At 34.4% G+C, this 14,846-nt stretch overlaps 1 long non-coding RNA gene across 1 annotated transcript in view; it reads left to right on the forward strand.

Moving 5' to 3' along the window:
* The window catches only part of LOC141520395 (uncharacterized), an 83,205-nt gene extending 75,761 nt beyond the window's left edge, over positions 1-7,444 (forward strand). The window contains exons 2-3 of the long non-coding RNA XR_012477608.1: positions 6,012-6,136; positions 7,013-7,444. This is a non-coding gene — a long non-coding RNA (uncharacterized LOC141520395). The remainder of the gene's footprint in view (positions 1-6,011; positions 6,137-7,012) is intronic.
* Positions 7,445-14,846: the final 7,402 nt, after the last annotated feature.

Raw genomic sequence — 14,846 nt, forward strand, 5'->3', positions numbered from 1 at the left:
AATAACTCTTCTTGCTATGTTGCCTTGAGAATAGTACTACTGAGCACACACCCAAAGCAGGCCTCTTTGTTTCTTCTAGTACCATGTTGGCTCATCATGCAATTACAAAAACAAATTTTATTTTTATGCCTAGAAGCTTACATGCCAAGATTTACTGAACAACATTCAGCATACTCAGAGGCTATTTCAGAATAAGAACAAACAGAATGTCTAAACAGGCCAAAAATGCTCAAAGTAATAGGATTTTTATTATAGCACCATTTAACTCATGTAAAGGAAGTTAAATATAAGATGACAGAATTAGGGAGAAACAAAGATATAACCAAGGAGGTCTCCTCAACTTCAGGTGTAATGATCAGGAGGAAGAATGGAGGTTGGTGGTGGTATTGTAAGACAAAAGAGTGCGTAAAATGTGCAAGGGTATATCTGGGGACACCTAGCCCACCCCCTATGCATAGTTAATTTACCAGAGGTTATCCTCAGATCTGGCAACCCATTTGTTTTAGTTGATAAATTGGACCCTGTAATTGGTTCTTTTGTCTCCTCCACATCAGGACTCCTAATAGGAGGTTCATAGATTTTATAGGTATGGATGAGTTCTTATTCAGGTGAATCTAATTGGTTCAGTAGTTCTGATTTCACAAACAGGCAGACAGAAAGGGAATCCTACACTAGAGCACCAACAATACAAGCATGAGAAATAGACATTTTTAGAAGTTTCCAAGGAAGGATAGAAAGAGGAGGTGTTACCCAGGAGAAAGGAAAGTTTAGAATTCATAAAGCCTGTTACAAGAGAAGATACTTCCCTATACCTGAAATATATTTTGGGGGATCAAAACAAATAATTTAATCTCTCTAGTCATCAGTGTACTCACCTGTAAAATGAGGGGGTTGGATTAGATGATTTCTAAGGTAGCTTCCAAGGGGTCAGCTAGGTGGATAGAGCCATGGGCTTAAATCAGAAACTCATCCTCATGAGTTCAAATCTAGCTTCAGATACTTAACACCTGGATGACTTTGGGCAAGTCACTTAACCCTGTTTGCCTCAGTTCCTCATTTGTAAAATGAGCTGGAGAAGAAAACAGCAAAGTACTCCAGTATACTTTGCCAAGAAAACCATACTTGGGATCACAAAAACTTGACACATTTGAAATGAGTCAACAACCACAACAAGATAGTTTCCAAGTTGTGACATTCTGTTATTCCTTTTCTAGGACAATTTTCTAGGACAAAATGTTCCCCTTTGTTTTCCCTTAAGAGAAGCCTTATCTTCATACCTAGCAAATTAGCAAAGATGGCAAAAGGTGGGAATACACAGTGTTTGGAGGAAAGGGTGGGGTTGCGGATAGACTGGTACTATTGTGAATAGATATATACTTTTGATTGAATTAAATCAATCTTTCTGGAAAGCAATTTGAAATTATACTAAAAAAGTGACTAAAATGTTTGATTCAGTAATTCCACTGTGGTGCATAAATCTGAAGATGTTAAAGATTGAATGAAAGATCTATTATATATACCAAAATGTTAATGTAGCATTTTTTTGTAGTAGCAAAGAACCAAAAGCAAGGTAGATTGGAGAATCACTAAACAAAATGTGATAATTGACTGTAATGGAATATTATTGTGCTATAAGAAATTATGAATGGAGAATACAGTAAAGCATGGTAAGACTAAGATGAACCAGTGCAAAGCAAAGTGAATTAAGAACTTGTAAAATGACTACAAGATTGTAAAGAAAAAAAGAAACCAAGATTGGAATTAAAAAACTGTTTAATTATAAGAAAAAATAGGGAGAAAATATATGATCATGCATTTCCCTCCCTTCTTTTCAGAAGGGGAGATGATTCTGGAAATAGAACAATGCATACATACTGTTAGATTTGGTTGATGTATTAGTCAGGTTTATGAACTACTCCTCCCACCCCTTATTATTTTTTATTATCCTTTATTTTAAGGATAATCTGGGTAACAGAGTAGAAGTAAAGAGAGATACATTGGAGAATGAAGGTGATGTGAAAAGAGAAGAAAAGAATAACAATTTTTTAAATAGAGAAAAGGCCACCTGAACAGCCCTCCTCTCAAAATTCTTGAGGACAGAGGTCAAACAGAGAGAACAGACTGCTTTGATTAGACAGTTATGATTTCTGTGTATTTCTTTTCTTTTTCAGTAGGAAGTTGCTTTATAAAATGATTTATTGTTATAATTATTATTATAAGAAAGCTTGAGCTAACAAGATCTTACTTTTTTTCCCAGGGGGATGTTACACATTTAGGAAATCTGAAATTAGCAGGAAGAAATTTATACAAAAAGTAATGGGTATGGGTTTTGTAATTTTTAGCATCATTAACAGTATATGTGTGGTATAATGAAATCAACTTGGTTTTGATCTATCAATAACTGATAAATAATAGTTTCTAAAGAAAAAAGTTGAGAAACAAGCATCTGATTAGATGAAGAATTCAATATATATCATGTTGGTATGACTTAATACACATTTTAGATTATTCTTGTACACATGGCTGACCATTTAATTCCCATTCTCTCAAGCAATCAATTTTTTTTTGCTTTGCCTTTAGAATAAAATGTAATGTTAAGAGAGGCATAAAATTAAGAAATGTGTTTGTCACAGATGTCCACCAATGTCATGGGAGAAGTTCTGCTCAAGGTTTGAATGGAAAAGAGATTCCCTATGAATGGTGAAGTTTTCCTGATGTTCTAGTTTTATTGAATCAAGTCTTAGAACATAACTTAAAAGAGATCGACCTAAAAATCTAAATAGCAAAATGTCTATTGTCCAGAGTAGCAATGCAATTCGACAGTTTGTTTACTTAGTACCTCAGTCCACCATTAGCTTTTTTGAGATAGTTATTGTAGTTGAATGGTGAACTGAGAGCAGAACTAGATAAAAGGAAGAGAGTGGGATGTACTTTCAATGAATCCAAGCCGCTTCCAATTAAAAAATATCTAGCTTTTAAACAAAAATTTCTTTTGGTGATGATGAATGGTTGTAAATCTTGGAATACCATGTGGTGGTATACTAGAGCCAGTCTAAAATATTTCTTTACATTTTCCTTATTTGTTCTTGGCTTTGTTTTCTTAGCCCAAGAAATCCATTTTCTCTTTCATATGAGATCCCTTCAAATACATGAGGATACCAGTCTTGTTTCTAGTTTTCTCTAGGCTAAACAACTCTGTTTCCTATAATTAATCTCTGTGTATATGAGTATTGTGTGGGATAGATACCTGTAACATAAATTCTAAGGGCACTTTCCTTTAATATATTTACCATTTCTACTTCAGCATCCATTTCTTCCTTGCTAGAGAGAATCAGACTCAGAATAGCAATTTCCTGCCACTTCCCTTTTGAATAATAACATTATATTTAAGACAAGCCAGGAAATGATTATCTTGTTCAGTGGATTACTGGAGAGATAAAAGAAACCAAATTTTGATGTTTCCAGAGATTTTGTGGATGATTACAAGTACGACGAAAAGAGTAAAACCCCTAAAATAATAATTCAAGTTTGTATGAGCACATAGCTTTAAATAAGAGGTTACCAGAGGAAAGTCAAGTAGAGATGCTATTGTAAATCAAGGAGACAACATAATATGGGGGAAAGATCACCAACCATGGAGTAAGAACACCTATGTGGTATTCATACATACAATGTATGTGACCTTGGAAAAATCCTTTATCTCCCTCTGTCTCAGTTTCCTCATCTATAAAATGAGTGGGTTAGATTAGATGGTTTCCAAGGTGCCTTTTACCTTTGGATATATAATCCTATATAGAAGAAAATATGACATGATAGATAATTTTCAGACTTGTAGGACTGAAACTTATTATTAGAATATGATTTTTGGGAGGTATTTCAAAAATAGCAGATTAGATAAAAGATGAGGCAGGATGGCATTGCATAGGCATAAGATGTTTTCATATAAAGAAGGGTAGGACCTAGAGGGAGGAAGAATGATAGAAGGAATTTAAGTTAATATTAAAGGAGACAGAAGTAAAAATGAGTAGTGTCTTTTGGAGTGTATCACAGACCACATAGGCAGAAGAAAGAAATAGTTGCAAATCTTGACCTTGGTATAGAGGCATAGACATCTCTAAGCTTGTCTTAATTATAATATTATTGTTCAACAAGTAGAAGTGACAGAGAATTGCTATTCTGAGTCTGATTCTCTCTAGCAAGAAAAAAATGGATGCTGAAGTAGAAATGGCAGATATATGAAGGGAAAGTGATCTTAGAATTTATGTCACAGGTAGAGTGAAAAATCAGATCTAGTTTGAAATTTACCCTAGATTTTAGAAGAACAAATTTCAAGTGGCTAAGATAGGTAGGATGGCATTGGAATGAAATTCTATAGGGAATGTCAGCAGAGGAAGTATGTGAATCTCTCAAGGATGATATTGGAGACACCAAGAAAAAAAATTCTGATGGCATAGGAAAGAAATTTTTCTAAAGGAACTAATATAAATGTAAAACCAGCTCATTAAACAACTTTGACTTTTAAAAATTATATAAAAAGTGAAAATTGATGTATGAATACAAAAGTGTGTCCTGATTCTGTGAGAACGGTTGCCAAGAATACCAAAACTCAGAAAGAACTAAGTTGCAAGAAAATGTAAAGGAAACAAAACTAACCAGTGTGCTACAGTGGTGGAATTAAAAAGATCTGGGTTTATGTCCTGGTTCTGCTGCTTGGAAACACAGAGGTGATCTAGTTTAGCGCTGTCATTTTACAGATGAGAAAGCTTTCTGAGCCTTGCAACAATACTATGAGTCCCATTTAATAGATGAGGAAACTGAGATAAACACCATCTCATAGTGAAGGGAATTGCCCACAATAGAGTAAAACATAAGTGGGCAGAGATAAGACTTCTCAATCCTATTCTATTATTCTTTTCACCTACCATGCTGCTCCCTACAGTGAGACTTTATTCAGGTCATTCAAAATCTCTGGTCTCAGTTTCCCCATTTGCAAAATGAGAGTTTGAACTAAATGATCTCTGAGGTTCCTTACCACTCTGAATTTATAAATTTATTTAAAATTTATTTTAATTTATTTAAAATTATAAATTTATTAAACTGCATTATAACATATATTTCCAGGTTCATAATAAACTAAGTGATACAGTGGATAGAGGCTTGGAATCAGAAAGAATCATCTTTCTGAGTTCAAATCTGGTCTCAGACACTTATTAACTGTGTGACCCTGGGCAAGTCACTTAACCCCGTTTGCCTCAGTTTCTTCTTCTGAAAAAATGAGTTGATTAAGGAAATGGCAATCCACTCAAGTATCTTTGCCAAGAAAATCCCAAAATGGGTCATGGAGAGAAGGATGTGACTGCAAAACAACAACAATAAGAGTAACAATAGTAACTGACATTTATATAACACATACTATGTGCTATATAATGCTATATTTTTACATGGTTATAATTTGAATACTCTAATACATAACATTTACATGGTCCTTTCAGGAATACTAAGTCCTTTTTTATTAAATTTCAAATTATAATTTATTAAACCCCTTAAAGATATTATTTCATTTGATTGTTACAATACCTCTGGGAGATAGGTACTATTATTATCCCTACTTTATAGGAAACTGAGGAAACTGAGATAAACAGAGATTAAGTGATTTGTCCAGGGTCACATGGTTTAAAAGAATCTGAATTAAAGTCTTCCTGATTATCAACCCAGGATTTATCCACTGCTCTTCCTACCTAGTTGGACTACAAAAAAAAAATAAGGTAATGACTCTGAGGTATAAAATAAGCTATTATGGTTTTTATTAATTTCCTTTTTAAGTTGATGAGGTAGAATATAGTGCATCGACTAGGATTTTATTTTCTTTTAGCATAGGCAGATATAATTGTGATAGAGGGAAGATGCATTAGGAGACCCGGACTGGACCATTACAAGTTTTGATGGATTATGTGATTGAAATAGCTGGCAATCATGAGAAATTTGACTTGCTGTTGCTCTCTTCCTTTCAGGTTACTGGAAGCTGATTACCAGTTATTATTCTCTCTATTATGATGTCTAACTTTGAAGTCACAATCTGGTATGGCCTGGTCTGTTTGTTGGTTGATGCTAGAAATCCTTTGTTCCTCTTTATAAAGTGAGTCAGTTAAATTTTGAACATAATTATTCACTCTAAACAGTTTGAAATAACTTTTCACATAAAAACTTATGCTATTATGCTTTATGGAAAAAATCTTTTTTTAGAAGCTTACATATATTAAAACATCTGATTCTTAATTAAAGTTTTTATGAACATGTAACTTTATGAACATGTAATAGGAGACCAGTGTTTATATCATGTTCAGAGGGATGACCCACTCTCATATGGGGTTCATTTGTACTTTTCACCAAATGTCATGAAAAAAAAGGTATTCATGGCAAAAACAAAAACAACCCCTTCAACTCCCCCCCAAAACTCAACTTCCTTAGTAGGAGCAATGGGAAATGAGGCTCCATCTGAAGCAGAAAGGAAATAGGGAAAGTACATTGATGTATAATGAATTTGGCATGCTGGCACCAGAGTACATTCTAAAAGCCTGACCATAAATAAAAGTGCTATTCATTGCTCATAAGATCATCCAGTGAGCTGGGGGGTGGGGAGTGGTAGCCCCATTTCTTCTGTTCAGTGTTTATTTGGGGGGGAAGGCTGACAAATGTTATAGTTGAATCTGAACATCAGATCCCATTTTTCTGTTAAATGCTCCTTTTCAATAGCTGGATAATTTTGGTATTGAGTTCATTAACCAAGGTAAATATAGTTACATCTGGATGTGCCAAAGCCAAGTGTTGGAAAGGTAGAAGGTCCCATTCAGGAAGACGGATGGTAAAATGATTTCAACAAGGAAGGTGAAGAGTTTTATCAAGTTAGTACATTAGAACAGCATTGTGATCATGAGGAAACATTTAAGAAAGTTTTAATAATAATAATAATAAAATAATAATAATAATTATGTTTGTCAATCATTTTTCAAAGGCCACAACATCAAGGAGGTGATGCCATGACAAGCACATAAATTAGGTATGACTGAGGGAGGCTGTGCTAAGTCACCAACCTCACTTTCTCCTCGAGAGGCATCTGGATCCAGTGTTCAGGTATGATTCAGGACAAATGGAGATGGTCCTGAATGTGAGGCAATCAGGGTTAAGTGACTAGCCCAAGGTCATACAGCTTTAATGAGTCAAGTACCTGAGGCTGAATTTGAACAACTGTCCTCCTGATTACAATGCCAGTGCTCTATCATCTGTGTCATTTAGCTACCCTAGATTGACTTAATGATTATAGGAATAAACAATATGATAAAAGCTAAGTCATGTTGCCAGAAAGGACTAAATGATTTAGGAAAGTTATTTTGCATTTTAGTATCAAAATACTCCTCTCTCTCCTTTTGTAAACCATTTTCTTTCAAAGCATTCACCTTGGGTGGCTAGGTGGCACAGTGGATAGAGCATTGGCCCTGGAGTCAGGTAGTACCTGAGTTCAAATCCAGCCTCACACACTTAATAATTACCTAGCTGTGTGGTCTTGGGCAAGCCAGTTAATTCCATTGCCTTGCAAAAAACTCAAAACAAAACAAAAACATTCACCTCCGGTTCTTAATAACAAATTTTCTAATTTTCTCTCTCTTTTGCAAAAATTATACTTCTTCCCCCCTCCCCCAATACCCTTTATTGACTGTGTTGTTTTCCCTAGAAAAATTTGTCAATTTGTTGTTTGAAAGGTACATTGGACTCTAGGCTGACCTACAGAAACTTGCTTAACATATATTGTAACTTAAGTATAGTAGGAATTCTATCATAATTTCCAATTATTTTTGAGGATTTGGGTTTTGGGTTCTAGTTAGAAACTTGTTACTTAGAGTAATAATTCTTTGAAATAAAGCACCAATCTCTGGGAACAGAATTTTATCTCTCTCCTTTATGCTAAAAAAATGATTCACTTCAACTACTCACCCCTTGGCCTGGCAGTAGCAAGGGAGGAGTTATGTATCATGAAAAAGTCTTTTGCCCATCTTTGTTCTTCTTCAAATGGCAGGCAGCAAGAAGGAGTTACACTCTGATAAACATTCATTATATAGGGAAGAGATTTGTTCTATGTAAGGTTGTTCCCCTGGCAAGGTAGAAGACCCTCTAAGAGAAGGTATGAAGTGATGGTTAAAATTATTAGATGTTTTTGAGCACAACTACTACACAATATTTACTTTTTTAATGTAAATGAAGATCATATCGAAGTCAACAAAAGAGAAACTAATACCATGAAGTCATTCCAAATGATGGCATAATAAAATGGTATGTGAAAATATGATCATTTTCTAGTCTGTGTGTACCAGATCTTGATGTGAGTTCAATTTGAGATCATTATTTTCATTAAGTATAATATCATACATAGAAGAGTTTTTTGGGGGGATTTTTTTGCTACATTTGAACATGAAATATGTGAATTTGAAATTAACTAATTTTTGATTGGAAGTTAAAAAGTACCATAATAGTTATTATATTGCTTATATTAATTTAAAAACTGTCTATTTGTATTTTATATTACCTGTATTCCCCAAAACATGACACCTCTATTATGTATAAAAAGAGAAAGAAGGATGCAAAAAGAAAGCAGTTCAGTACATTAACCAATCCCAATATTCCCTTCTTTAGTGAAGAAAGGGAGGTACATCTTTATGCATCTTTTCTAGTAGCAATCTGCCACTAGATTTCACTGATTTTTTTGCCTGCATTCAGAAATTCTAGACAGTTTTCTTTTAATATCCATTTAGTATTCCTATAGTATTATTCGTCCTTTAGTATTCTATTTCAGACATTCATCGTGTTTTTCTTAGAAGCATATGATCTTTAACTTATGTGATAGAAAAGGAAAATGATAAATGTCAGAGAGGATGTGAGAAACATTAATACATGGTTGGTAGAGTTGTGATCTGATCCAACCGTTCTATAGAGCAGATTGAAACTCTGTCCAAAGGGCAATAAAACTGCATACTCTTTGATCCAGTAATATCATTATTATGTCTGCATACAAAGATCTTAAAAAAGGCAAAAGGACCCACTTGTATAAAATATTTATGGCAGCTTTTTTGTGGTGGCAAAGAAAATTGAGGGGATGCTCATCAATTGGGGAATGACTAAGTTGTTGTGTTGTGATGGAATACTTTGATGTTCTAAGAAATGACAAATACGATGCTCTCAGAAAAACCTGGAAAGATATACAAGAACTGATACAAAATGAAGTGAGCAGAACCAAATTTTCTTTCTAGCAGAACTAAATTTTCTTATACCACAGTAATTTCATGTTTCTTAGTTTCTTCTTTGGAGAGAATTTTTCTAAGAATTCGAATTCAATTTTTCTTAGTTTGCTAATTGTTTATGAAAATTCTTTGCTCATCCTTTTAATTTCTTTACCAAGAACTCTAGCTTCTGACTTCAGTTATTTCCTTAGTTCATCTTTCATTACTTTTTGCCCCCTCTTTTGAGCCACTCCAATGTTTCTTGCTTTTGTCCATAATTTTTTGTTGGCCCATAGGATACTTTTATTAGAAGACTGGTTTACTTCCCTTTGTATTATATTTGCTAATAATATATTTGGTTTTCCTTTGTGTTTTTCTTAATTTTTCCTTCTGATTTTTTTTTAGAATCCTCTTTGTTGGTTCCTGTGGGTGCTGAACTTTTACTGGTATCAGTAATGACTTTTTCTTTTGAGATATTTGCAATTTTCATCTCTTTGTTGTATTCTCTATCACTTTTTGTCTCCTCCCTCTTTCCTAGAGCCTCAGATTATATGAAGTTGGGATGTCTCAGATTTTTTATCTTGAGGGACATGGGGTCCCCAGTATGAGTCCCTTTCTTAAGTAACCTCTAGGATGTTAACTCATTCCAGTTGGAATTCCAGTTACTTTTCCTTCAGCACTGAGGCAAACTGCCTGGAGTTCCATTTTCAGCCTTCTCAGTTTTTTTTTAGGTTTTTGCAGGGCAAATGGGGCTAAGTGGCTTGCCCAAGGCCACACAGCTAGGTAATTATTAAGTGTCTGAGACCGGATTTGAACCCAGGTACTCCTGGCTCCAGGGGCAGTGCTTTATCCACTGCCACCTAGCCGCCCTCTCAGTTTCTTTCACTTTTTCCTTTTCCTTTGTGTGGTTGGGCAGTGTTAGCATCTGCTTTTCTTTGCAGGGTGGGGTGGTAAGGGGTTGAATCAATGTATTTCCAGGATTTCAAATCTTATTGTCATAAGACCAGTCCTAGGGCAGCATAGCATACTTTTTAAGTCAATTCTATTTTCTTTCCTTCCTTCAAGTGGATAGGTAGATGTGGCACTGGCTACTTTTTGTAGGATTGAAGAAGAGGTTGTTTGGGCAGAGCTACTATAGTCACAGGAGTTAGTGTATTCAGAAATCTAATGGATAGAAAGCTAGTTAGATTTCCTGCAAATCCTGTTAGATTTCCAGGCTTTCCTTCCCATGACTTGGAAAGAGTCAGTGTCTGCTGTTCCTTGTAAGTTGGGGAGAGGTGTTGGTTGGTATACTTGGGTACAATCAGGGAGTCCCTACCTGAAGTCCCTATCTGACCCTGAAGAAACCAGTAACTTACATTGTGCTCCCTATTGTGGTTATAAAGAGGTGTGTGTGTGTGTGTGTGTGTGTGTGTGTGTGTGTGTGTGTGTGTGTTCATTGCGACAAAGAGATTAAATATTAAAATATTAAATGTCTCTTGTGTCCTTACTTTGCCAAGATAGTTCTGTTTTGGAGTGTTTTCTTTTACTTTATTTTTGCCCACTATGTACCTGGTTCATGATTCCTTTGTTTGAAAGTTGAAAAATTGAAGAAGTTTGCAGAGTGACTATCTTGCTGATTACCTGTCATATATTATTTTGATAAGCATAAAATAATAAGTTTTCCAATACAAAAAATGTTAAATTTTCTAAATTTTTATTGGAAAAAAGTGAAATTATATCTCTGGGTAACTGACAAATTCATTGATTTGGAGGTGTCAGCAAGTTTTAGTAAATGCCAGATAGCTTGGTATTACTATTTATCTCACAATAATTCTGTGAGATACATGCTATACTGATCCACATTTTTCATTTGATGAAACTGAGGCAGACAGAAATGAATTTACTTGACCAGTGTCAAGATCCTTGCTAATAGGGTCTGAGGTCAACTAAACTCAATTCTTCCTTGCTCCAGGTACATCTCTCTATCCACTGTGCCACTTAGTTGCCTCTGGGTTGAAGAGAAAGCACATTGGAACAACTGAAACATGAATAAATACTTATAGAGATAATTTATATAGAAAAATTATAGGAACATAAAACAAAAAGTATAAATCCAGAAAAAAGGATCCATGGTATTTATCACTGGGATTAACCAATAATAATGTTGCTATAAAAAGTTAAAGATTCCTAATTGTTTTATACAAATTAAAGCATTGAGTATATCATATAACGCAATATATAGAAAGGACATATTAAAGTTATTTTTTGCAGCAAATATTAAGAAGACAAAAGAATTTCTCCAAAGAAAATGAGATACTTTTAATAAATAATATCCCTTTCCCCATGTTTCCTTCCCAAACTATGTCCGCAATATCAAAGGAATTGTTTGTATCTCATAAGGTTGATTACAGAACTGTTATGTGAAAAAATTCTCATCTTGTAAGAAAAATGTCATTGTTCCCTGCAGTTATTGGTATGGTGAAAAATGATGCTTGACAAATCATGTGCAAAGTAAATTTGAATGATTCCAGTTGCAATAATAGGCTGGCAAGAAGAACTGCCTGAAGACCTTTACAGTCAATTAATTAAGAAGCTGACATTTTTCGCTTCAAGTGAATGAAGATAGAAATACTCATTTAATTGCATGTATGTGAAATATTGTTGAAACTGATATTAAGGGAAATTTTTTACTTTGCAAACCCATTGATTGCAATACCACCCCAAAAGAAAATTTCAATTTGATTGATATATTTTTTCAAAAAGGAAATCATGTTATGGGAAAATTGTGTTAGTATCTGTTCAGATAGAACTCAAACAATGTCAAGAAGAAATGCAGATCTACAAGCACTATTTTAAAATGTGGTCCCTTGTATTTGGACATATCACATTTTTCATAGACAATTGCTTGTATTGAGAAATATGGATGAGGAGCAGCAAATAGCTTTTAAAGCTATTATATTAGCAATCACTTTCTAAAACTCCATTAAAAGAAAAGCTTTTTGGAAAACTGAGTAACTATATGGAGTCAAAATATAATGCACTTTTATGTTATTGTAAAGTACTGACTTTTTCATGCCAAAGTACTTTGTAGGATATATATATATATATATATATATATATATATATATATATATATATATATATATATATATATATATATATATATATATATACATCTATATATAGGAAGAAATTGCTGCTTTTTTAGAGATGAAGCAAATTTGCTTTATAACAAAAAATTTCTCACTCTTTGACTCATTACCTTCCCACCCTGATCCTCCAGGGAATAAATACTTAAAGTTTGAATTTTGTCTCATGTGTAGGATCTCTCCCAAAAAGAGAACAGAATGGTACTTATACCATATGAATCAGTAAGTGACAGTTATTTTCTAAACAAAAAAAGAAATGCTCAGAGAAACAAGAGATATTGTGAATTGACAAAAGTTAAGTAATCAAGTAACATAACAGTTATGGTAAGAATTTGTTGGGAGAGTGAATCATAAATATTGGAAGATAAAACAAATCTCATCTAGTTTGAATAGATATTATAGTTCAAAGTTTTGCACTGTCCAAACAACTTCTGGTTAATGTCTTCTGCAGATCTAAGCTTGGATGGATCTCATCTTTGTTCTAGTGATCATTTTCTCTGATGGAAAAAGTTTTCCTTGTTCCAGTCAGCTCCACTTATCAATGAACCTAGAACCTCTGTATTTCTTAAACTCACAAGGTCACCACTAAACCTGGACACATTAATCTCAATAGTAACATTGGGTTGTCTACTCAGGAAGGAAAGCCCAAAGTGAAAAAGGCAGCAAGGGTCTAGGACTAAGCTTATTTGTTAAGTGTCCTTACTCTTGCAGTCACATAGAAGAGGCCAGCATACAAGTGGGGTAGGACAAGGAGTACCCGCCATGTGTTCACTTCATCATAGAAAGTATAATGAAAGAGAGACCTATTTGCCACACACACACATAGGAGAGTCAAAGCAATTAACAGAAGTGTCGCTTTTGGGGGTGTGCTGCTTAAATTTTTTAAAATTTAATTTAATTTTTATTATATAAAGATTTTTATTTGTTTTCCAATTATATACAATAACAGTTTCTACTTATCATTTTTGGTAGGGTTTTGAATTTTACACTTCCCCCCTACCCTCTCCCCCTCCGCAGAAGACAATCTGATAACCTTTACATTGTTTCCATGTTATGCATTGATCAAAATTGAATGTGTTGAGAGAAAAAAACAAGGCCTTGAGGAAAAGATAAAATATTAGAGATAGCAAAATTATGTAATACCTAATTCAACTTTTTTAAAAAAAAAATGAAGGTAATAATCTTTGGTCTCTGTTTAAACTCCATTGTTCTTTCTCTGGATACTAATTGTATTCTCTGTTGCAGATCCCCTAAAATTGTCCCTGATTATTGCACTGATGAATCGAATAAGTCCATTAAGGCTGATCATCACCCCCATGTTGCTGTTAGGATGTATAATGTTCTTCTGGTTCTGTTCAACTCACTCAGCATCCATTCATGCAAATCCTTCTAGGCTTCTCTGAAATCCCATCCCTCCTGGTTTCTAATAGAACAATGTTTAAATTTTTAACAAATAGCTTTCCTGAAAAAAACCCTTACAACATAGTTAAATTTAATTTTCATTGTTAAAATTTGTTCCATCACCTCCTCAAGTCTAGACAATAAAACAATAAAGCAAGTCTTTCTTTGTAGTGTTTGGTAATTTCTAAAGTATAAATGCTAATTCTAAAAATTTAACAATTGGCTCAGGTTAGAGTTGACCCCAGAGCATCCCTGGATCCCTTTTTAAAAGTCTTCCTGCTGAGTGGTCAATAAGGGGAATTTTTCTTTACTTCATTGGTGCAAGAATGCTGAGTCACAAATGGACAGCAGGAAGAAGTCAGGGAGTGTGCTATCCTCAAAAAGCCCAAAATGTTGAACTAAGTCATATACAGAACAAGGAAAGGTGACTTTGTACTGCTCTGTTCAAGCCCCGGGCACATCTATACCTTCAGTGCTAGGGCAGGCCTGGTTTTTGTTGTTGTAGTTGTTTATTTGTTTTGTTTTGTTTTTTATTTTTTGTAAGACAATGGGATTAAGTGATTTAGCCAAGGTCACACAACTAGTATCAGGTGCCTGAGGCTGGATTTGAACTCAGATCTTCCTGACTCTGAGGTCAATGCTTTTTAAAAATGATTGCCACCTGGAATGAGATGCCGCCTCACATATATACTTTACAACTCAATAATTAGGTAAACAGAGCCAGCTAGGTGGCAATTAGTGAACAGAGTACCCAGCCTAGAGATTGGATGACCTGAGTTCAAATTCAGATGCTTCCCAGCTGTGTGAACCTGGGCAAGTCACTTAACCTTCAATGCCTCCAAAAGGAAAAAAAATATAATCATTTATTAAGGGTTTACTATGCTAGATACCTGTTGGAGAGCCTGAAGCAGGAAAAAAAAATAGGAGCTAGTAATTTAGAATTGCTTGGTGTCATATGGCAGGAAAAGGTTAAAGTGAAATCAAAAGATTCTGAGGTTGCTAGGTGAGAAATGGTAATACAAGAAAAGGACTTTCCTAAAATCCC

Source organism: Macrotis lagotis, chromosome 4 (genome assembly GCF_037893015.1).
Source record: "Macrotis lagotis isolate mMagLag1 chromosome 4, bilby.v1.9.chrom.fasta, whole genome shotgun sequence".
NCBI classification, from domain to species: Eukaryota; Metazoa; Chordata; class Mammalia; order Peramelemorphia; family Peramelidae; genus Macrotis; species Macrotis lagotis.